The following is a 24,280-nucleotide window of genomic DNA, read 5'->3' on the forward strand; positions in this document are numbered from 1 at the left end:
TTAATATGTTTGCAGATAACACCAAAATTAGTGGTGTAGTGGACAGTGAAGAAGATTATCTCAGAGTACAACAAGATCTTGATCAGGTGGACCAATGGACTACGGAGTGGCAGATGAGATTATTTTAGATAAATGGGAGGTGCCATATTTCAGTAAAGCATATCAGGCAGGACTTATAGAGTTAATGGTAGGGCCCTTGGAATACTGCCAAAAAAAGAGACTTAGGGGTGCAGGTGCATAGCTCCTTGAAAGAGACAGGTATACCTTCACTAGGGACAGGTACACCAGTTCTGAAGAAGGGTCACTGGACCCAAAATTTAACTGTGACTTCTCTCCACAGATGCTGCCAGGCCTGCTGAGTTTTTCCAGAAATTTCTGTTTTTGTTTCTGACTTCCAGCAACCACAGTTGTTTTGGACTTTTTTACAGATACACAAGGGATATGCATGGGGCAGCATGTGTCTCAGTTGTTAGCACTGCTGCATCACAGTGCCAGGGATGCGCATTTGATTCCAGCCTTGGGTGACTGTGTGGAGTTTGCACATTTTCCCTGTGTTTGCGTGGGTTATCTCCAGGTGCTCCGGTTTCTTCCCATAGTCCAAAGACGTGCAGGTTAGGTGGATTAGCCATGCTTACAGGGATAGGGTAAAGATGTGGGTCTGGGTGGGATGGTCTTTGGAGGGTTGTGTGGATTCAATGGTCCAAACAGCCTGTTTCCACACAGTTGGGATTCTGTGACTCTATTCTAGATGCATCTCCACCGCACAGACAGGTACACCTTCACCAGGGAAAGGAGTATCTCCACCACACGGATAGGTATACCTCCACTATATGCGTAAGTACATCTCAACCAGAGGGACAGGATACACCTCCATCACAAGGACAGGTATATCTGCATTGCAGTTACAGGTACTCTTGCACCGCAGGGACATGTATACTCGTACAGCAGATAAACAGGACTACATGTGAACATGGATATCCACAGACCGCCATTAGCTTTAACGATTGCATTCTCTGCAGAAAGCCAAGAAATATTGTAACAAATGGGATTTTCCTTTTAACAATGTGATAAATGTGTTTAACAATAACCAACTTCTGTAGAAATTAATCATTACAAGTCTGGAGTCTCAGGTTATCAGATTTTGAATTTTCTGATGTGGTAATTATTAAATTGCCATTTTTATTTTCTGCTCATTTCACCCAATCATACAGATCATTCTCTATCATATTTAGCCTTTGCTGTGTGACCCCCCAATCCATCAATGTCATTGGTGCTACTTCATCCAGATTCCTGATACCCCATTGCCCTCGCTCCATCAGCAACCTTTAATTTGTTCATGGGATGTTGGCATCACTGGCTGGGCCACCATTTATTGTCCCATTTCCAACTGCCCTGGAGAAAGTGGTAGTCCACTGTCTTCTTGAACTGCTGTAGCTCTTGTGGTGCTGTTCAGGAAAGAGTTCCAGGTTTCTGACCCAGTGGCACTGAAGGAACACAATATATTTCAAAACCAGGATGGTGTGTTATTTGAAGGGGAATGTGAAGGTGGTGGGTTCTCATGTATCTACTGCCCTTGTTCTTCTAGAAGGAAGTGGTCGTGGGTTTGGAAGGTTTTGTCGGAGCAACTTTGCAGTACCTGTGTGGTGTTCGTGAATCTCAGGGACAGAAATGTTTTCAATTTCCAGGTGTAGCAAAAAGCTGAATGAAAGGCTGAGGTCAAATTGCAACAGTTTCTGACAGTGGTGCTTATCCTCTTTTAAACCCAATATTCCAAATCTATATCTAGACTCACTGTTACGAGACACATTGTAGTGACTGGAGCAAGGGACAGGTGGATCTCATTGACTATGAGATCCCTGATTAGGGCTGCTAACATGGTCCAATTAGGGAACCCTGGCTGACAGGAGATTCAGAGAGCCTCCTTACTCTAGGGACTGGCTCTGAGCTAGCTGGTCAGTCTCCATGTATTGTGCACATGTAAACATAGGGTGACTTGGTGATGGGATACCGGCCATATGCACATTTGTTCTTGGGATATTAGTGTTGCAGCATTTAATTTCCTTCCCTAATTGTACCATGTCAACTTTTCTGAATCAACCATGCTTGAGTGGCTTGCTCGTTCCTTTGAGGGCAGGAAAGATTCAACAGCAGGCCTCCTGTGGCATAGTGGTAGCATCCCTAGCTCAAGACCAGAAGATCTGGGTTCAAGACCCACCTGGGCCAGACACGTGTTGGAAAATGAGTAAACAAGTTGATTAAGGATATTTAAAACTCAGCATTGCTCTGGGTATCAAATCACGCATCCTAAGGACTGTTGATTTCCTGATCAATGAACAATAAGAGCAGGAGGAGGCCATTCATCCCCTTGAGTTTGCTCTACTATTTTAGGTCACAGCTGATCATTTATCTCAGCTCCATTTTCCCACTCTATACCAAATCATCAGTTTCTAGAAATCTGTCAAGTTCTGTCTTGAACATACTCAGTGACTGAGCTTCTATTCCCCAAACTTACCATCCTCTCAATGAATAAATTCTTCGTCATCTCAGTCATAAATGATCTGTCCTTCATTCTAAGACTGTGCCCCTGATTCTAGACCTCGCCCATGCCCAGCAGGGAAAGTATCCTTCTGGATCTACTCTGTCAAGCCATGTAAGAATTATTTCTCCTCAAATGCAATCATCTCTCATTCTTCAAACCTCTTGGGAATACAAGCCCAATCTCATCAATATGTCCTCATGGAACAGTCCCAGTCATCACAGGGATCGGTATAGTGAATATCCACTGCTCTATACCTTTTCTTAAGCAAGGGGACTAGAACGTGCCCACGATACTCCAGGTTCAGTCTCACAATCTTCTATTCAATTGGAGCACAACATCTTTACTCCTGTACTCAAGTCCTCTTGCAAAAATGACCAACATACTAAATGTTTTCTTCATTGCATGCTGCATCTGCTTGTCATTTTTCGGTGATTTTAAACATAGCACAATTCCACACATGGTAATTACATAAATGAACAGATAATCAATTTTTAAATTTTGATTGAGCAATAAATGGAATCAAGGTCTCTCACATTGCAGAAGAAGATCATTTAGTTCCTCACAGAAGAGGAACACAAGATAATGGAGCAGGAGAAAGCCACTCAGACCCTCATGTCTGCCCACCATTCAATACTGTCATGGCTGCTCTGATCGTGGTCTCAAATCCACTTTCCTGTTTGCCATTCCCCTCATATAACCACTCACTCCCTCATCCATCAAAATTCTGTCCAACTCATCCTTGAATATACACTGACCCCGCCTACATTGCTCTCTGGGGAAGAGAAATTCAGATTAGTGACCCTTTGAGAGAGAAAAATAAATTCTTAAATCTTAAATGGGAAACCCTAATCTTTAAAGACTCCTCCATGAGGGGGACCATTCTCTCAGCATCCACCCTCTCAAGATCTTCTAGGTTTCAATAAAGGCACCTCTCAATCTTCTAAACTCCAATCTGACCCTGCCTAATCTCATAAAACAAACCCTTCATCCCATGAACCAGGTGGGGGAAGTGGGGGTGACCATCATACCTTTGTCAGCTCTTTGAAAAATCCTTTCCTTTGTGCTTTGCCCATTCATTGCCGACATCTATTCTACTAAGTATCCAACAATTCAGAAGTACTTCCTTGCAGCAAAGATCTGACGTAGTGAAAGATGCTATACAGATGCAAATCTTCCTAATTACTTTATTCAAAGCGAGTAGCATGCAAAACCTGCTACTTCAAGGAGTAGTGGAGGTGGATTGTATAAATGCAATTTTAAAAATTCATTTGTGGGACATAGCGTGGTTGGCTGGCCAGCAATAATTGCTCACTCCTAATTGCCTTTGAGAAGGTGGTGGTGAGATGCCTTCTTGATCCGCTGCAGAACCGCAGGTTGACCCACAATGCCGTTAAGGAGGGAATTCCAAGATTTTGACCCAGCAACAGTGAAGGAACGGCAATATATTTCCAAGTCAGGATGGTGAGAGGGTTGGAGGAGAACTTGCAGATGGTGTTCCCATGAATGCCCTGGCCTTCTAGATGTAAGTAGTCATGGATTTGGAAGGCGCTGTCTAAGGATCTTTGGTGAATTTCTGCAGTGCGTCTTGTAGAGGGTACACACTGCTGCTACTGAGTGTTACTGGTGGAGGGATTGGATGCTTGTGGATGTAGTGCCAATCAAGCAGGCTGCTTTATCCTGGATGGTGTTGAGCTTCTTGAGTGTTGTTGGAGCTGCACCTCTCCAGACAAGTGGGGAGTATTCCATCACACCCCTGATTGTTCCTTATACATGGTGGACATGTTTTGGGGAGTCAGGAGGTGTGTTAATCACCACAGTATTCCCAGCCTCTGACCTACTCCTGTAGCCAGTGTGTTTAAGGGGAAACTAGAGAAAAGAAAAATTATACTGAAATTTAAAGAGTTAAAATATGAGGGGAGGTTGCATAGACTTGGCATATATTCAACTGCAAATAAACATTATGGAAATCTCATTGAGGAGTTTAAAATTATTAAAGGATTTTCTAGGGTATACAGAGGATAAGTATTTCCTCTCAAGGGTAAGTCAGAACAAGGGACATAGCCTATAACTAAGAAGCAGACCATGTCTGGGTACTATCAAGAGGCACTTCTACACACAAAGGGGTGTGGAAATCTGGAAAACTCTCCCTCAGAAAAGCTTTTGAGGCTGGGGGTCCATTGAAAATTTCAAAACAGATTAATATATTTGTGTTAATGAGAGACTAAGATTAAGAAACTAAAGTGTGTAAACAGAGTTATTTCTAACTCTCTTGGACAGTTACTATTGAATATGCTCCTTTCAGGTAACTTGTTCTTGAACAACTAGCTCATAAACAAAATTAGCCACAGCTCAACTCTGATATCAAATCTTGGCTGTTCTTTATTGACCTTCCAAACATTAGGAACAATTTCTTCATGTTTACTGATACGAATTTGAACTCTTCTACTAAATCAGAGAAAGTGAGGACCAAAGATGCTGGAGAGTCAAATTCGAAAAGGGTAGCACTGGAAAAGCACAGCAGGTCAGGCAGCATCCGAGGAGCAGGGGAGTTGACATTTCGGGCATAAACCCTTTATCAGGAATAAGCCCCTAGTGAAGGACTTATGCCTGAAACACGATTCTCCTGCTCCTTTGATGCTGCCTGATCTGCTGTGCTTTTCCAGCACCACTCTAATCTTGACTGTGATCTCCAGCATCTGCAGTCCTCACTTTCACCTACTGTATCAAATGACTTCATCCTATGTTTCTCAAATTAGACGGCAGGACCTCAAGAGGGGTTACAAGCTAAAATTTTGGGGTTGCAAGTTCAGAAGCAGCAATGGAGGTCACATAGTTCCACAACCCCTCTTCCCTGTTCCCTTGGATCTTGTTCTGCTGTCTGCCCCTCAGGCCTAACAGGTGGGGATTGGCGCCCACTTGATGTCTTTGGCTGACAACAGCTGAGGCTTGATAAATGGTAAAATAAAAGAACTGAAGATGCTGGAGATCTGAAACAAAAACTGAAATTGCTGGAGAAACTCCGCAGGTCTGGCAGCAACTCTTGGAAGAAAGCAGAGTTAACATTTTGAGTCTGGTGACTCTTCATCAGATTCAGTTAATGAGAGTCAGACTGGATTACTCTGGATCAGTCTCGATCAAAGCCATCGGATTCAAGCAATCACTTTGCTTTCTCCATGTAGATGCTGCCAGACTTGTTGAGTTTTGCCAGTAATTTCTGTTCTTGATAAATGGTACAGGTTTCTAATGTAATACTTAATAGCTAGTTACATTATACCTGAGGTACTTGAGAGTACTTTGTCCTGAAGAAGAGTCACTGGACTTGAAATGTTAACTTGGCTTTCTCTGCCAGGCCTGCTGAGTTTCTCCAGTAACGTCTGTTGCTACTTCAGATCCGCAGTTCCTTGGTTTAGTTTAGAGACAGCTAACAGGGAAGGTCCTTTTTAATGCACTAGGTGGAGCTAATCTCATGGTGTTAGCCCTTTTAGGTACTAACAGTCTTATACAACAGAGTCAAATGCTAAGTGGCAGAACAGATAGCAACTGGCAGCTACAAAACAACATGCAGAGAAAGCTGTTAAGCAGAGTTATTCAGATTAGGTAAATGATAGCAAGTCATGGCTCATAAAGATCAGTGATGAGACCGTTATTGGGTTTTTTAAATTCGAGTATGGGCTGTGGGTATCGAAGACCAGGCCAGCATTTATTACCTAGAGGATAGTTGGGAGTAAATCACATAGTGTGGCTCTGGAGATGTGCAGGCCAGACCTGTTAAGGATGTCAGATTTCCTTCCCGAAAGGACATTGAGAAATTAGATGCTTTTCTAAAAAGAACATGGAAATCAACAGTTGTTTAGCGACAATCAGATAAGCTTTTATTACCATCTGCCATCTGGGATTTGAACATATATTAGAACATTAGCCTAAGGTCAGTGACATTACTAGGAGAAACTGAGGTCTGCAGATGCTGGAGATCAGAGTCAAGAGTGTGTTACTGGAAAAACATAGCAGGTCAGGCAGCATCCGAGGAGCAGGAGAATTGACGTTTTGGGCCGAAGCCCTTCCTCTCGACAAGTGACATTACTGCCAGTACCTCCCTATGTTCATCATTTACATAAATAAATTAGACCTCAGAACTGAAAGCATAATTTCAAAATTTGTGGATGACACCAAATCGAAAGAAATGGTTAAATCAGAGGAGGACTGTGGCAACATATAGGAAGATGTTAATTCAATTATAGCATTGGGGTAAAATTGACAAGATACAGCAGTTCAGAGAGTAGCTCACCACCACCTTCTAAAGGGCAACCTGAGACAGGGAATAAACACTGGCCCAGCCAGCAGTTGGGCCACATTTCATAAGTGAATAAAAAAAATGGTGTTTTATGTATTTTGAATAAGTGAGTCACACACTCCTTGGAAACAAGAGCAGAATCTTCACATTTTGTCCCTGAGGGAACAGGGACCATTTTCCAGTTGGTAACATAACTTGTTTAATTACTGTCCCACTAATCAGGACAGACGAATGGGCAGGACAATAAACCTAAACAATCAGTGAGAGAAGGTGATTTAAAGGTACCCTTACAGCACTCATATTGGCAGCAGAGATTAAAACCCAGTTGGAACGAGGGAACAACAGTATGGATGGAAGACATGGAAAATCTACAATCCCTATGTCCATTCGGCCCTCCCACTGGTTCACAGGCCCCTCTCTGGGCAATTACTGCCTTGAGGGAACACACATGTTCTCTTTACTCAGGCAGCAAGAGGAAGCCAAGCAGCCTCACCAAGCAGATACAGCTATACATGGTGCCCAGGTGTGAAACATGCCAGATATGAAGAAGTATGGTACCCAGATGTGACGAATATGTTAAAGCGTAATCAAGTATTGTGCCTAAGTGTGATGAGTGTGCCAAGTGTGATGAAGTTTGATGCCCAGGTATGATAAAGTGTGTGCCTAGGTATGATGAGTGTGCCCTGGTATGATAAAGTGTGGGCCCAGTGCAGGAGAAAGTTCAGTGACCTCCTAAAGTCTCACAAGGTCAGTGTCCAGCAATGGTCAGCTGGCAGCCAGCTGGGCATTCACCTTCATAACTCTCCTCTGATTTAAACACATTCTCAAAGCTACTCCTTTCTCTCCTCAAATTTCCATCACACACTCTCAACCACAGCCCTCTTACACCATCATCTTGCAGTCAACCTGATCAAATGTTTACCCTACATCCCTAACAATTAGCTTCATTGAAATTAGCCTTCGAAATCTCAGCCTTTTTTCACTGAAGATGAAGAGAGCCCAAATCTCCAGAGAAATTATAGTGGAGGTCAGGCTGTAGTTCCAGGTATGGCTATCCTGACTGTCATGGATGAGGGTGCCTAGAGAACACCAGTACAGTTGGACTTCTCAATTGCATGGACCTCTCCACCCTCAATAAACACACAGGCATCTCCTTAAGTAAAAGGCACCAAGCAGGAGTTAAGTAGAAGCAAAATCACAGGCACAGAGAGCAATCATGATCCTATTAAACGCTGCAGCAGGCAAGAGGGACTCAATTGCCTCCTCCTGCTCCTAGTACATATGTTCTTACATAAGCTTGCATTGGAGGTAGTAAAATGAAGGCTTAATAAATTGATCTCTGGGATAAAAGGATTGCCCTATGGTGAGATGTTTAGTAAATTAGGTCCAGGTTATAATAGAAACGTATAAGATTACGAAGGGGCTTGATAGGTTGAAAGTTTTTGATGCCCCATCGTTGAATATACCTAAGGACGAGACAGACAGATTTCTGCTCTTTCTGGGAATCCAGAGATAGACGGACTCGGCGGGAAAATGGAGTTGAGGTCAGCTATGATCGTAATGAATGTTGGGGCAGGCTCAATGGGCCAAATGGTCCATTTCTGCTCCTATTCCTTATGGTCTTATATTATGTGCAACTCATTGTAAACTATGTGGCACAGTGGTTAGCACTGCTGCCTCACAGCCCCAGGAACCCAAGTTCAATTCCACCCTCGGGTGACTATGTGGGTTTCCTCCAGCTACTCCAGTTTCCTCCCACAGTCCAAAGATGTACAGGTTAGGTGGATTGGCCATGCTAGATTGCCCAGGGATGTGTTGGTTAGATGGATTAGCTTGGGAAATGCAGGGTTACAGGGATGGGCTGGGTCTGAGTGGGAAGCTCTTCGGCAGGTCGGTGTGGATGTGATGGGCTGAATATCCATTTCCATGCTGTAGGAATGCTATGATTATGCAAATTAAAATCCTGCGATTGCAATTTGTTCACAGCACTGCTTCCAACACATGTCCGCACTGCTCCCAATCTTGCAGTGTCTCTTTCTCACTCTTCTCTGCCATGCTGCCTCAGTGGTTACTGTTCGTGGGAGTGAGAGGGAGCAAGGCAGCAAGTCAGAATGGGGCAGGCGATTCAGAGAGTGGTGCAATCAGTGAGACCTGGCGGGGCACTGAACAGAACAGAGGGAGGAAGGAGAGAGGATGGACACTGAGAAAAGAGTCAAGTGTAGCGAGGAAGTGGGCCACTAAAGACAGCACTTGAAGTGTGTGGAGTGAAGCTGTTGGGAGTTCCTTAGACATCAGTGGCATTGTGGACAAGAAGAAGGTTGGCACTGGGTTCCAACTCCAACTGCACTTCAATGATGTCAATGGTACCAGCTGGCAATGTGTTCGCAGGAGACACTTTGATTTGCAAAATAATTCGAGAATTCTCACACGCCACCATCTTCCATTTAGCTGGGAAATTTCTGTCCGTGTGTTTAAATGAGGTAGATGGCTCTGATAGAATAGAGACATAAATCATTAGGTTAACGAGACCTTTAAAATAAAGCCTACAAAGCACGGAACTTAACTTCTAGACGGATGGAATTCAAAGCAGAGGAGTTATCTGAGTCTCATTGCCATATACTGTAGTTATATCACTGCAACTATGACACATACACAAAACATTGAGAATTCAGTGTGCTATGAGATGGAACAGAGGGACCTACGAGTACAAGTACATAGTACTTTGAAGCAGCATCACAGCTCGACAGGATGGTGAAGAAGGCAGTTAGCTTGCTGGCCTTCATCAGTCGAGGCACTGAGTATATGAGCTGGGACTTCATGTTACAGTTTATAAGTTGCCGGTGAGGCCGCACTTGGACCATTGTGTACAATCTTTTTGGTCACCCTGTCATAGGAAAGACATAAATCTTCGTTGCACTCTTTCCAGTTTAAATATGAGAATATTGCAAGGACTAGTAGGCCTGAGTTATAGGGAGAGGTTGGCCAGGATAGGACTTTATTCCTTGGAATGTAGGAGAATGAGGGGTGACCTTTTTCAGGTATATAAAATCATGAGGGGCATAGATAGGATGAATGCATATAGTCTTTTTCCCAGGGCTGGGGAATTGAAAATGAGAGGGCACAGGTTTAAGGTGAGATGGGGAAGATTCAAGAAGGACCTGAGGGGCAACTTCCTCATGCAGAGAGTGGTGTATATACGGAATGGGTTGCCAGAGAAAATGGTTGAGGCAGGTACAACAGTAATATTTAAAAGACATTTGGATGGGAACATGGATGGGAAGGGTTTAGAGGGATATGGACCAAATGCAGGCAATTAGAACTAGCTGAGTGGGCACCATGGTCAGCATGGACCAGTTTGGGCCGAAGGGCCTATTTCCATTCTTTATTACCCTATGATGGTTTCTGTACCAGTTAAAGACAATATCTTTGAACAATTCCCATGTCTAATCCATCTAACCTGCACATCTCTGGATGGTGGGAGCAAACCGGAGGAAACTCATGCAGAGGGAGAGTGTGCAAGCTTCACAGAGACAGTTGCTCAAAGGTGGAATCGAACCTGGGTTCCTGGCACTGTGAGGCAGCAGTGCCACCCACTGAGCCATCATGCCGCCCCACATCTGGAATCAAGGAATGTTCCAGTCCAAACCACCACCGAGCCAAATATGGTAATAGTTTTAGGGTAGTTGACCAAAACTCTTGGTCAAAGAGATTGGTTTGAAGGAGCATCTGAAGAGAGAGGTGGAGAGGCTTAGGGAGGGAATTCCAGAGCTTGGAGTCCAGTCAGCTGGAGGCACAGCCGCTAATGGTGGAGCAATTAAATCGAGGATGTGCAAGAGGCCAGAATTGGAGAAATGCATAGATCTTGGAGGGTTGTGGGGTTGGAGGTGAATAAGGATAATCATTTTATAATCATGTTTCTTAATGAGGAGCCAACCTGCGTCACTGATTAGAGGGGTAAAGGGTGATTGGTATTCGGTGTTAATTAGGATTAAATAGCCTGGTGTTTTACTTCAGCTCAAATATCTGGTTTAGTATCATTCCCTGTTCATTCCCCATACATTTTCATACTTATAATTAAAACAGTTGAAGAATTTATAGAGTGCTCCAAACAGCACTCTCCCACTCATAAACACGAGGAACTGAATTCCATTGGGTGTGCAAATCAGCTGAAAGAAGGAGCTTTATTCACTCCCAGGCTTGTCCACTGAGTGAATTATTCACTCCTTTCCCACACGCCAGCATTCGGAGCCCACATCCCCTCCTCGGTAAAGGTCAACCATTGTTTTTTGGGACTTGATTTTTCTCAGACAATGAGATTGGATACTGCTACTGACATTCCTGCCAATCCATGCAATGTGTCACAGCAGCTGGCTCAGAAATACACTTACAGAATTGCAAAAGTGAGAATACTAGGAGGGGATATTTAATCTCTGGGACAGCCACACCTGGAGTACAGGTATAGCTTTGTCTCCTGATACAGGTACACCTGGAGCACAGGTATAGCTGTCTTTCCTAGTATAGCCTCACCTGGACTACACGTATCACTCTCTCTCCTGGTACAGGGAAAACTTTTGCGACTGGACATTGCTTAGATCATAGTTGGAGAACTGCAAACAGTTCAAGTCTTCGCGTAACTATAAGCAAATAGAAGGTGCAAAATATACTTCTGAGGCAGTCCCCAGATTGCAAACAGGTTACATCCTTCAGCCTGTTCGCAAATCAATTTGTACGCAAGTTGGAACACAATATAGGACAATATAAAATAGTAGTTTGTAAGCACAATAAATGTTCATATGCCAGATATTTAAAATTACACACTCTATGGGATCACATTCGTTAAGTACGAGCATTTGTAAATTGGACGATCATAAATGGGGGAATGATACCAGAACTAAGTATCGAAAAATCCTTCCCCCTAAAATCTGCTGGAACCAAGGTAGTTGAAAATTTCAAAACTGAGATTTGTTAGCCAATGGTATTATGGTGGAGGAGAAAGTGAGGACTGCAGATGCTGAACATCAGAGCTGAAAATGTGTTGCTGGAAAAGCGCAGCAGGTCAGGCAGCACCCAAGGAACAGGAGAATCGACGTTTCGGGCATCAGCCCTTCTTCAGGAATGAGGAAAGTGTGTCCAGCAGGCTAAGATAAAAGGTAGGGAGGAGGGACTTGGGGGAGGGCATTGGGAATGCGATAGGTGGAGGGAGGTCAAGGTGAGGGTGATAGGCCAGAGTGGGGTGGGGGGGCGGAGAGGTCAGGAAGAAGATTGCAGGTTAGGAAGGCGGTGCTGAGTTCGAGGGATTTGACTGAGACAAGGTGGGGAGGAGGGGAAATGAGGAAACTGGAGAAACATCCCTTGTGGTTGGAGGGTTCCCAGGTGGAAGATGAGGCGCTCTTCCTCCAACCCAGGGTATTAAGGTGTATGGATCAAAGGTGGGTAAAAGAAGTTCAGCTACAGGTGATTATTTATCTAAATGAATGGTGGGACAGACTGAGGGCCCATTCCTGATTGTTTCATGCTATTTTCAAATGCCTGTGTGGTAACCTGAAGTATAGATACAGATCTAACTCTATTACAGTTTGAAGATGGCCCTGGTAAGACTGTAGGGTTTTTTCTGGGGATACAAACATATGAATTAGGAGTAGCAGTAGGCCATTCGGTCCCTCAAACATTTTCAATCATTCAATGAGATCATGGCTGATCTGAATGTGGCCTCAACTCCACAGTTCCATCTAACAGTGATTCACTTGCTCATCAAGAATTTATCCACAGCTGCCTTAAGAACATTCATTGATTCTTCCTCCACTTTATCTGGGAAGAGAATTCCACAAACTCTCAACCCTAAAAGAGAAAAAATTCTCATCCACTCCATCTTAAGTTATAGGACCATCATTTTTAAACCTTTTCTCCTATTTCAAGTCCTTCCCACAGGGGGAATAATTCTTTCAGCACCCTGTCAAATCCTTTCAGGATGTTATATGGTCACCATAAAATCACCTCCCCCTTTTCTAAACTCCAATAGATAGAGGCCCAACCTGTCCAATGTTTCCTTGTAATATAACCTTAACCTCCATAGCCACACATGTTCCATTTTAGTGGTAATGGCTCCTGAAGTTACAAGTCTACACATCTTGCCCCTCAGTTAAGCTCAAACAGAACAAAAGAAGCCTAATTTCCTTTCTCTGTTCAACAAAATAAAAGTTTAAATAAATTCTTGGCTCCATTGATCAGCCATTGTTTCTTTTATAGACATCACTTCCTTCATTTAACATTGTTGTGACAGGGAGCAGAAGGGAAGGGCCAACAATTGTCTGGATCTTCATAAACTTTGTTTCCATGTTTGATGTTCTGTCTGGCAGACCATCAAACTCACATAACCCACCTCCCATCACCACTATCTCTTGCCACAGCCACACAGAAGTAAATGTCTAATGGAATTAATCAGAAATTCTGCCAAATAAGATCAAGAAGGAGTAGATTAAAAGACAGGTCAGTTCTTCATTTCATAAAACTTTTAAATAGTACGTAAATCATGGAAAATTTAACGAACTTAATCAGATAACACATGCTCTATGAACTTTACGACAAAACACAAATGCAGACCTTTTTAGTTTTGTGAAATCTTTGGGTTATTTTATATTTTATTGTTGTTTTATTGAATGTCTAAAACTATGTTTTGATTTTTGATGACTTGTTCCTTTTGTATCGTCATCACAAGCCTGCACTTGCCAACTGCAATTTTCAATAACGTTAACATTGCTGAGGAGTGGGACATGTTGCTGATGCAGCTTGTCTTGTACTTATCAGGACAGATGCAAGAATACCACATTTCAAGTTATCAGAACAACAGGGCGACTCTGATTGGCCAAAGCGTCTCTATGGAGAAAACAATTGTGGAACTCTAGGTTACCCAAGCTCCCATTATTTCAAAGAAGATACAAGAAACATAATTCTTTTGCTTTCTTCACATCCCTCTATCCATTTGTCAGAATCAGTTTGGACTTAAAATGTTAATTCTGTTGGTCTCTCCACAGATACTGCCAGACCTGTTGAGTTTCTTCAGCACTTTTTATGTTTTGTCTGTTTCAAACTCACTGTCCACCCTTCTAACCTTTTCTCAATCCATCTATTCATTTCTCCAGTCCATCTCTCCATCTTCTTTATCTCTCTAACCATCTCTCCAAACATCTCCCAATCAGCCAATTCTTTCTATCCATCTCTACATCCACCTCTCTCTATCTCACTTTCTCCTGTTCTTCTCCACCCAGTACATAACCCTACAGACAAATTAAACAGAATCTCTGTACCAACATCTTCATCATTCATTTGAATTCCATAAGCATTCTTATCTTCTCTATCACCAACCAAGCATCTCTCAAAGTCCATCTCAGCCTCTTCAAGTTATCCTCCATCCATGTCATATATCCCTGGGGTGTCTCTCTGTATTAAGATCTGAATAGAATAAGCCAGGTATAGACTCTGGAAGGGCCTCAAATAAATTGGGATTGCCTTAATTTAACAGACAGATTCTAGGAATGTGATAGGGAGAGGAAGGATGAAACAAAAGAAGGGAGAGGCACTGCAGATATTTCTAATCAAACTGTCAGATACGTTACGACACATGTCCAGGACAGGTGGGTCTTGAACTCGGATCTTCTGGCCCAACAGTAGGAACAATAGCACTGTACCACTCGACACTCTTGTAGCCACTGTAAGACTTCCTTTACTTCTTTTTCTCTGTGAATTTGTTTTGATTGAATTAATCCTGTAGCAAACTAGGTTCTAATTTATGCCCTTGACGTGAATGATAAATTAATTTAAATAAAGATACTGAGGATGTTAGTCACCACCTTGCCATTTCCAGGGCTACTTCCTGCCAATGACGCAGACTCCAAACCTTCCTCAAACGGTGCAAAAGTTTTCCACACTCTCTCTTCATCCACCTCCATCCTGAGCAGAGGGCTGTGTAGTGCCTTGCCATCAGCATCAGACATTTCTCCAGCTTTCTGCTCAGTGACAGCTCAATATTCACTGAATAACTATTCTAGTTGGGAGTAAGGAATATTGAGTACAGAGAAGAAAAGAGTGATTAGAAATGGGTGGGTTGTGGCAAGGGACAGCAGAAAAATAAGGAGGGGGTTTCTGTGACAGCAGACTGTCTGACACACATCCCTGAAAATTGCAGCTATGAGGAGAGACGGGTCAGTCGGACTGTTTTCCTTAAAATAGAGGAGGCTGAGGCCTGACTAAGTAGTGAGGGGCTAAGATACAGTGGATGAGGAAGACATGTTTCCCCCTAGTGCACAGGTAAATTATCAGGGGCAAAAGATTTAATGTGAAAAGTATTAGGATTAGAGAGGACATGAGGAAAACATTTCTCCCAGAGGGTGGTAGGGGTGCCTGGGATTCACTGCCGAGTTTGGTGATTAAAGTGGAAACCCTCAAGTTATTGAAAAGGAACTGAGATCTGTACCTGCAGCACAGGAACCTGTAGACTGCAGACCAGATGCTGGAAAGTAGATTTAGAATGTACAGCTCATTTATTCTACCATCAGAGACAATGGGTTGAATGGCCTCTTTCCATGCTGTAAGATTTTTATCTGCAACTGGTTTAGTGAATATCAGACTGGGCAATCTGTAATAAATGGGTTACTCATGTGTATTCAAACTCAATCTCAAGATTCCATGCACACTACACATGGCCTCTCCAAACAGTAAAACAAACAAGGGCAGGATTTATACAATTAATGGCAAGGCCCTAGGTAGTGTTATAGAATAGAGTGACTTAGGGGTTCATGCTCATAATTCTTTGCATGACATATTGATAGGGTGGTTAAGAAGGTATTTAGCACGCTTGCCTTCATTGTTCAGATCTTTGAGTACAGGAGGTAGGACGTTATGTTGAGATTGTACAAGATGTTGATGAGGCCTCTTCTGGAGTACTCAGTCCAGTTCTGATTGCCCTGCTATAGGAAGGATATTATTAAGCAGGAGAGGGTTCAGAAGAGACTTAGCAGGATGTTTCTGGGAATGAAGGGTTTGAGTTATAAGGAGAGGCTGGATTGGCTGGGACCGTTCGCATTGGAACATAGGAGGTCGAGAGAGGTTTATAAAAATGATGAAGGATATAGATAAGGTGAACGACAGGTGTCTTTCTATAGGGTGGGTAATTTCAAAACTAGGGGCCATATTTTTAAGGCAAGAGCAAAAAGATTTTAAAAAGACATGAGGGCTTTTTTTTTAACACAGAGAATGGTTCATGTGTAGAATGAACTTCCAGAGGAAGTGGTGAATGTGGGTACAGTTAAAATGTTTAAGACGTTTAGATAAGTACATGAATAAGAAATGTTTGGAGGGATATGGGCCAAGTACAGGCCAGAGGGATTAATTTAGTTTGAGATTATAGTCTTGGGATCAAGATAAAAGATGGAAAATTATAGGCTGATTAGCCTAACCTCAGTTGTAGGTAAAATTCTAGAAACCATCGTTAAGGATGAGATTTGGAAGTGCAGAGTCAGATTAGAACAAGTCAGTATGGATTTAGTAAGGGTAGGTCGTGCCTGACAAACCTGTTAGAATTCTTTGAAGAGTTAACAAGTAGGTTAGTCCAGGGAAACCCAGTGGATGTTATCTACCTCGATTTACAAAATACCTTTGATAAGGTGCCTTATGGGAGGCTGCTGAGTAAGGTGAGGGCCCATGGTGTTCGAGGAACTACTGGCATGGATTGAGGATTGACTATCTGACAGAAGGCAGACAGTTGGGGTAAAAGGTTCTTTTTCGGAATGGCAGCTAGTGACAAGTGGTGTTCCGCAGAGTTCAGTGTTGGGGCCACAGCTGTTGACTTTATATATTAATGATCTGGATGAGGGGACTGGGGGCATTCTGGCAAAGTTCGCAGATGATATGAAGTTAGGCGGACAGGCAGGTAGTTCTGAGGAGGTGGGGAAGATGCAGAAAGATTTAGACAGTTTAGGTGTCCAAGAAATGGCTGGTGAAATTCAACGTGAGCAAATTCAAGGTCTTTGGATAAAAGAATACAGGCATGGACTATTTTCTAAATGGTGAGAAAATTCATAAAGAATAAGTACAAAGGGATATGGGAGTGCTGGTCCAGGAATCTCTAAAGATTGACTTGCAGGTTGAGTCCGTGGTTAAGAAAGCAAATGTAATGTTGTAATTTATCTCAAGAGGGTTGGAATGTAAAAGCAGTGATGTGCTACTGAGACTTTATAAAGCTCTAGTTAGGCCCCACTTAGAATACTGTGTCCACTTCTGGGCCCCACATCACAGGAACGACATACCGGCACTGGAGCATGTCCAGCAGAGATTCACATAGATGATCCCTGGAATGGTAGGCCTAACACACGATGAACGGCTGAGGATCCTGGGATTGTATTCATTAGAGTTTAGAAGGTTGAGAGGAGATCGAATAGAAACTTACAAGATAATGCATGGCTTAGAAAGGGTGGACGCTGGGAATTGGTTTCCATTAGGCAGGGATACTAGGATGCGTGGGCACAGCCTTAGAACTAGAGGGTGTAAATTTAGATTGGAAACGAGGAGACATTTCTTCAGTCCGAGAGCGGTGGGACTTTGGAATTCATTGCCACAGAGCGCAGTGGAGGCTGGGATGTTAAAGATCTTCAAGGCAGAGATTGATAATTCCTTGCGAGATCAAGAATTTAAGGGCTACTGAGAGAATATGGGTAAGTGGTGTTGAAATGCCCACCAGCTATGATTGAATGGCAGAGTGGACTTGATGGGCCAAATGGCCTTACTCCCATTCCTATGTCTTATGGTCTTATAGTTGTCTTGTACTGGTTAGATTGAAGGGTCTGTTTCTGTGTTGTATGACTGTGTGACTCTATAACTCAATCTAGATGTCTACTCACACATTCTGTGTCCTGTGTCTACATAGTCTTCAGACTGCCCGAGTGGCCTGAATCTCATTTAAGCTCAGTTGGAATTTGGATGGTTCTCTGCCCTGGACATGGTCTGCTGGTTGTACCACAATGCCCCAAGCTTGTTGACCTATCAAGTATTGTTTAAGCAAAATCGCAATTCAAAAATTCTATTCACTCAATTTCACATCACTCCATGGCCTCTAGTGATTCTCCCTATTTCTGTCACTGGATCCCCCCCCACTTTCACAACTTTACAAAATCACTGAGCATCCCCAATTTCCATTATTCCAACATTTTCAGTTCAAATAACTGTTCTAGTTGGGAGTAAGGGATTCTTAAAACTCTTTGGCTTGTTAACTTATTCACTACACTCCAAAAGGCTACTTTTTAATGAAACGTTTTGGTTATCTGACCTGCTAATGTCTCCTTGTATGGACCACAGTTCAATTTGGTTGATAATCACAGCTGTCCAGCACTTTTCATGCAATTTAATTTAAAGTGTTATATGAAAAATTGGTATTATTGAGTTTTCGTTCTGCTTTTCATCACTTGTCTGGCTTCTTGCTATTCTTTCTTCTGATGCTCCTTATAGAAACACCTCCTTAAATAGCAAACTACAGGTAGCAACATATTAAAATATACAATCTGCTTACATATGGACCAGCCAGTTGTGGTTACAAAAGTAGGTCAGAGGCTGCAAAATTTGGGCAGAGTAACTCAGCTCCTGACTGCCTATGCTGCAGGCCCACAACAGGAATGTGTTGGAATATTGTCCACTTGCCTGGATGAGTGCAGCACCAATTCAAGAAGCTTGACACATTCCAGGTTAAAGCAACCATCTTGACTGATACATCTACCACCTTCCACATTCACTCCCTTCACCACCAACGCACAGTCATAACAGTGTAAGAAGGCGTTTGGTATGCTTTCCTTTACTGGTCAGAGTATTGAGTACAGGAGTTGGGAGGTCATGTTGCGTCTGTACAGGACATTGGTTAGGCCACTGTTGGAATACTGCGTGCAATTCTGGTCTCCTTCTTATCGGAAAGATGTTGTGAAACTTGAAAGGGTTCAGAAAAGATTTACAAGGATGTTGCCAGGGTTGGAGGATCTGAGCTACAGGGAGAGGCTGAACAGGCTGGGGCTGTTTTCCCTGGAGCATCGGAGGCTGAGGGGTGACCTTATAGAGGTTTACAAAATTATGAGGGGCATGGATAGGATAAATAGACAAAGTCTTTTCCCTGGGGCCAGGGAGTCCAGAACTAGAGGGCATAGGTTGAGGGTGAGAGGGGAAAGATACAAAAGAGACCTAAGGGGCAACTTTTTCAGGCAGAGGGTGGTACGTGTATGGAATGAGCTGCTAGAGGATGTGGTGGAGGCTGGTACAATTGCAACATTTAAGAGGCATTTGGATGGGTATATGAATAGGAAGGGTTTGGAGGGATATAGGCCGGGTGCTGGCAGGTGGAACTAGATTGGGTTGGGATATCTGGTTGACATGGACAGGTCGGACCGAAGGGTCTGTTTCCATGCTGTACATCTCTGTGACTCTATCTACAAGATGCACTGCAGCAACTCACCATGACTCCTTAAACAGCGCTTTCTAAACCTGCAACCTCTAACCTTTAGAAGAATAAGGGCAGCAGATACCTGGGAACACCACCACCTACTATGACTCTATAAATAGATAGGGTCAGGGAATTTACTTGTGGTGCAGAAGGTGAATAGTTTTACTCGACTCCACCTGTAATCTAATCAATGAACAGCTCCATTGGCCTGACCCCAGTGTGGATTCGATTGGTGCCAACACAGGGTCGATCTCTGTCCTGGCTGGGATGAGTTTGGTACCTACCTCCTTAGTCTACCTGCAGTGAAAGTTGCGACTTCCCTCCCATTGGAAGGAGGAACAGAGGAACACTTGCTTTCGAACAGAGAACTGTAGCAGAAGATTGGTTATTTAATGAAGCAGGACGGGAGGAACCAGCTAAAGAGTAGGATTACATGAGATGGGTCATGTGGAGAAAGAAACTGGCACAAACTTGGTAGGCTGAATGGCTATGCTCAAGCATTTATGTGACACAAGATTCTTAGAACAGGCTGGAATGGTCTTCTGGCTCTATTTAACTATCTATGCAGCTACTCCTATTTCCCCATAGGGAAAAGCCAATCCTCTCCCTTGAACCCTCAAACCTCTCCCCATTTCCACCATACCCTTTCCAACTTCAGCTAGTCCATGGCTCCCATTGATTCAACCCTCCCCTCCATTCCTACAGCTTTCCTAACTTCCATTCCTGAATCCTGTGTGAGCTTATAAATGCAAATAAGGCCCCCGAATGGGTTTCTCCTTCCAACAAATTCACCTGTCTCAGCACTATAGCTTCACATTGGCCTTCCATACAATCAACAGAATTACACATTATTGCTCTTTTTCTTTTGGTGCAGGCATTCTGACCACCTTGAAAATGTTACCAGACTTTTCTCTCACCGCAGATTCCATCAGACTGAGTTTTTCCATCATTCTCAGATGTCTCCTCTTTGTTGTCCAACTCTGTAGGACTGCCTTCACCTGAGTCCAGATTCATCAGAAGATGTCTACTAATGGGTTCTCCTCCCCTCTTGCCCAGGCACAATTGAAATTACCAAAAAAGTATGCCAATGCTCTTACTTTTATTCTGTCCTTTAGTGGCATTAACTAACCAGTTTTATTTTTCAAAACAACCTATCTACTATAATTCGCCCCCACCAGCAATTCCATGTTCCCATTCATTGTCAGAATATTTGCTATTAGGTAGATGAGCAAACAGCTAACAGAGGTTGCAAAGTTATTCCGTTTGCATTTTATCTGACTGTCTTTTGATCATTGTGTGATTCTTCCTCCACTGCCTTTTCAGACAACACATTCCAGATTGCAACAATTTACTGAATTTTAAAAAAGCCTCATCTACCCCCAGTCCCTTTTGCTGACTGTCTTCTGCCTGTGTCCTTTACTTACTGACTCACCTGCACCTGGAGTCAGGACAGAAAAAGGCCTGGAAAAACTCAGCAGGTTAGACAGCGTTGGTGGACAGAAACAGAACTCACAATTCCGGTCAATGATCCCTCAATTCCCAACATTTACACTGTTTTGCCTTTGAACTCCTGCCACTGGAAACAGTTATGCTGCTTTTCATTTTCCTTTAACTTTCTCTGCTGTAAAGGCAACACTTTGAGCTTCTCCAGTCTCTCCACATCACTGAAATCCCTTATCTCTAGTAGTCACTCTGGTAAATCATCTCCACATCCTCCCCAATGCCTTACCATTTATCATGAAATGCAGTGGCTAGAATTGGATCAGTACTCCAGTGAGATCTAACCAATGTTTTTAACAGTGTAACCTAACATCTTGGCATTTGCATCCTAAGACTCTTAACAAATCTGAGGAGTTAGTACATTTTAACAACATTACCAACTTAGCCAATCACCTTCAACGATTTCTGTATGTATCAGGGTGATGAATACTTATGAAACAGAACAGGGAAGCTTTGAGCATGGGAGAGGATTGATGGTGAAGGAATGGAGAAGAGGGCACGGATGTTGTTGAGTGTGATGGTGATGATGGGGGGGGCGGTGGTGGTGAATGGGGTACAAAGTGGGATTGAGAGGGGTTCTGGTAACCATGCAGCTCGGAGGCAAAAGGCACAACTATTACTTTGCAGTCACGACAACAGGTCAGCTCAAAGACAAAGACAAAGTCCTACTCAGATCATTCACACCATCGCCCCTGCAAGTTGTTCTATAATTACAGAACAAAAAGGTTGCCCATTCAAGAGTTGGAACAAATAGTCCAAGTAAGGGACAATGCCTTAAAATACAAGATAGCTGGTCACACCATATTGACTTGCACAGCCCCACGTCTGTTTGTAACCCCATTAAACTGTATCATTTCATTTACACTATCCCCCCATTAGTCATGGAACCATGGGACTGGGTATCAACCTGTTTTTGTAACTGCATGTATCCTTCTACACCCTTTGGACAGTGTACTTGATCTATTTGGATGAGGAGCTAACACTATCAGTGAACTCCAGCTGCTTTGACTGGGTTCAATCAAATGGTTTTCCAGCACATACAGAATCTTTGTTCCCACCTGAGCTTGTTTCTATGGGCTCAACCAATAAGGATGTTGCTTTATTGGTCCTGACTCTACATTAGCTGGGCATAATGTGGGCATAGGAATGCATCAAGGTGTACCTCATGAACCTTGTTAAAAAATCACACAACACCAGGTTATAGTCCAACAGGTTTATTTGAAAGTACCATGCTCCCCTCATTAATCTGACAACATGCTCCCAATGTTCTTTCTTTAAAAGGTGACAACAGTGTTGACCTGACCCAATATTTCTGTGTTAGCTAATCAGATAGCAGGGAGTTCACTGTGAGAACTGTTTACCTTCAACCTCAATCTTATTGTCTTTGTCATCTTCTAATACTCTTACCATTTTGATGATTTAATTTATTATTGCCGCATGTACCTAGACAGTGAAAAGTATTGTTTTGCATCCAACAGACAAATCATACATTACGTAAGTACACAACATCAGGTTATAGTTTAACAGCTTTATTTGGAAGCACTAGCTTTTGGACTGCCGCTCCTTCATCAGATGGTTCTCCTGACAAAGGAGCAATGCTCCAAAAGCTAGTGCTTCCAAATAAACTTGTTGGTCTATAATCTGGTGCTGTGATTTTTAACTTTGTACACACCAGTCCAACACCAGCACCTCCATATCATTGAATCAGGGTAATAGAACAGGGTGCAGAATATAGTGTTACAGGTACAGAGAAGGTGCAGAGCAAGGTCAAATCTAATGTGTGAGAAGTGTGTTCATAAGTCTGGTAACAGCAGGGAAGAAGCTTAAATCACAAATATATCTTCTTCCCTGCAGTTATTTAATCATCTTCCCAACAATAACTTCTTAACATTTTTATGGGACACCATGGAGTTTTCTGCCCAAAATCAGGACTAAAATCAGTTAAGTCGTTTCACTAACCACTCTGATGGACCATTCAATTTCACTTTCAGAGGATTACCTTGCAAAGGCAACAATGGTAGGGCCCTGGGGAGTGTTGCTGAACAAAGAGACCTAGAGGTGCAGGTGCATAGTTCCTTAAAAGTGGAGTCGCAGGTAGACAGGGTGGTGAAGGCAGTGTTTGGCATGCTTACCTTCATTGGTCAGTGCACTGAGAACAGGAGTTGGGATATCATGTTGGCTATATAGGGCATTGGTGAGGCCACTTTTGGAATACTACATTCAATTCTGGTCTCCCTGCTATTGAAAAGATGTTGTTAAGCTTCAAAAGGATTCAGAGAAGAATGTTGCCAGGATTGAGCTATAGGGATAGGTTGAATAGGTTGGAGCTTTTCTCCCTGGAGCAATGGAGGCAGAGAGGTGCCATATAGAGGTTTATAAAATCATGAGGGGCATGGACAGGGTGAATAGTCAAAGTCTTTTTTCCAGGGTAGGGGAGTCCAAAACTAAGGGACATTGGTTTAAGGTGGGAGGGAAAAGATTTAAAAAAGGACCTGAGGGGTAACTTTTTCATGTAGAGAGTGGTTGCGTGTATGGAAAGAGCTGCCAGAGAAAGCTGGAGGCAGATACAATTACAGCATTTAAAAGGCATCTAGATGAGTATAATGAACAGGAAGAACTTAGGGGTATATGGGCCAAATGCTGGCAAATGGGACTAAATCAGTTTACGATGTCTGGTCAGCTGGAAAAGTTGGACTGAAGGGTCTGTTTCTGTGCTGTATGACTCTATGATGCTATAACTAGACTCCCTGTAATCATAAATGAAGCTATAACTTTCATCCCTGCCAACCCATTCCTCCAAGAGTAATTCAATTCCACCCACAGCGAATGTCTTTATTACCCCAGCTATCACTGGTCCAGAAAACGCAGCACACTCCACTTTGTCTTGGATCAATGGAACCAGGATATACTCCCACCTGTCCTACTTACTAACATTTTGGTTTTCATTGAACTCTGGAGGGAAAACTAAATCCATCCTCAGCCAGGAGAGTTTTAGTCACATCTGTATCCTATAGAATAGTTATGGGCTTAGATGCCTCCTTTGAAGAAAAAGGGGTTATCTTCTCTTTTACAAAAAACCATCATATGTCTCACCCATCTGAGGAACTTACTCTGCACTCACAGCAGGATTTACCTTCTGTCTCTTAGTTGCAGTTAAAATTGTTATCTGAACCATGGCCTTGTCCTTCTAAATTTCATTTTCAGATTCAAAGTTCCATTCATAAAAAGAGAGCATTGTTGTCTAGGTCAGTCAGTCAGTCATTATGCCTACACCTAGTGGCCCTTGAGAAGGTGATGGTGAGCTCTCTTCTTGAATCACTGCAGTCCTCAGGGTATAGGTAGACCCACAATGCCATTAGGGAGGGTTTTGCAGTATTTTGACCCTGTGGCAGGGGGTCACTGGGTCAAAATAAATGCCAATTTATTTTGAAGGTGGCGTGTGGCTTGGAGGGAACATGCAGGTAGTGATATTCCCATG

The 24,280-nt window shown here is 43.0% G+C and overlaps 1 protein-coding gene across 3 annotated transcripts in view; it reads right to left on the reverse strand.

Annotated features, from left to right (window-relative positions):
• LOC140454465 (uncharacterized) overlaps nucleotides 1–24,280 on the reverse strand; it is a 66,468-nt gene that overhangs the window by 37,143 nt on the left and 5,045 nt on the right. Inside the window, exon 1 of one of the 3 annotated variants that reach the window (XM_072549227.1) lies at nucleotides 6,247–6,278. The exons of 1 other annotated variant lie outside the window; for it this stretch is intronic. The gene's annotated coding sequence lies outside the window, so the exon portion shown is untranslated. Of the gene's footprint in view, nucleotides 1–3,567; nucleotides 3,653–6,246; nucleotides 6,279–24,280 lie in introns of those variants that run through there. One more of the 3 variants, XM_072549228.1, reaches the window with a different exon arrangement.

This window comes from Chiloscyllium punctatum, chromosome 29, assembly GCF_047496795.1.
Source record: "Chiloscyllium punctatum isolate Juve2018m chromosome 29, sChiPun1.3, whole genome shotgun sequence".
NCBI classification, from domain to species: domain Eukaryota; kingdom Metazoa; phylum Chordata; class Chondrichthyes; order Orectolobiformes; family Hemiscylliidae; genus Chiloscyllium; species Chiloscyllium punctatum.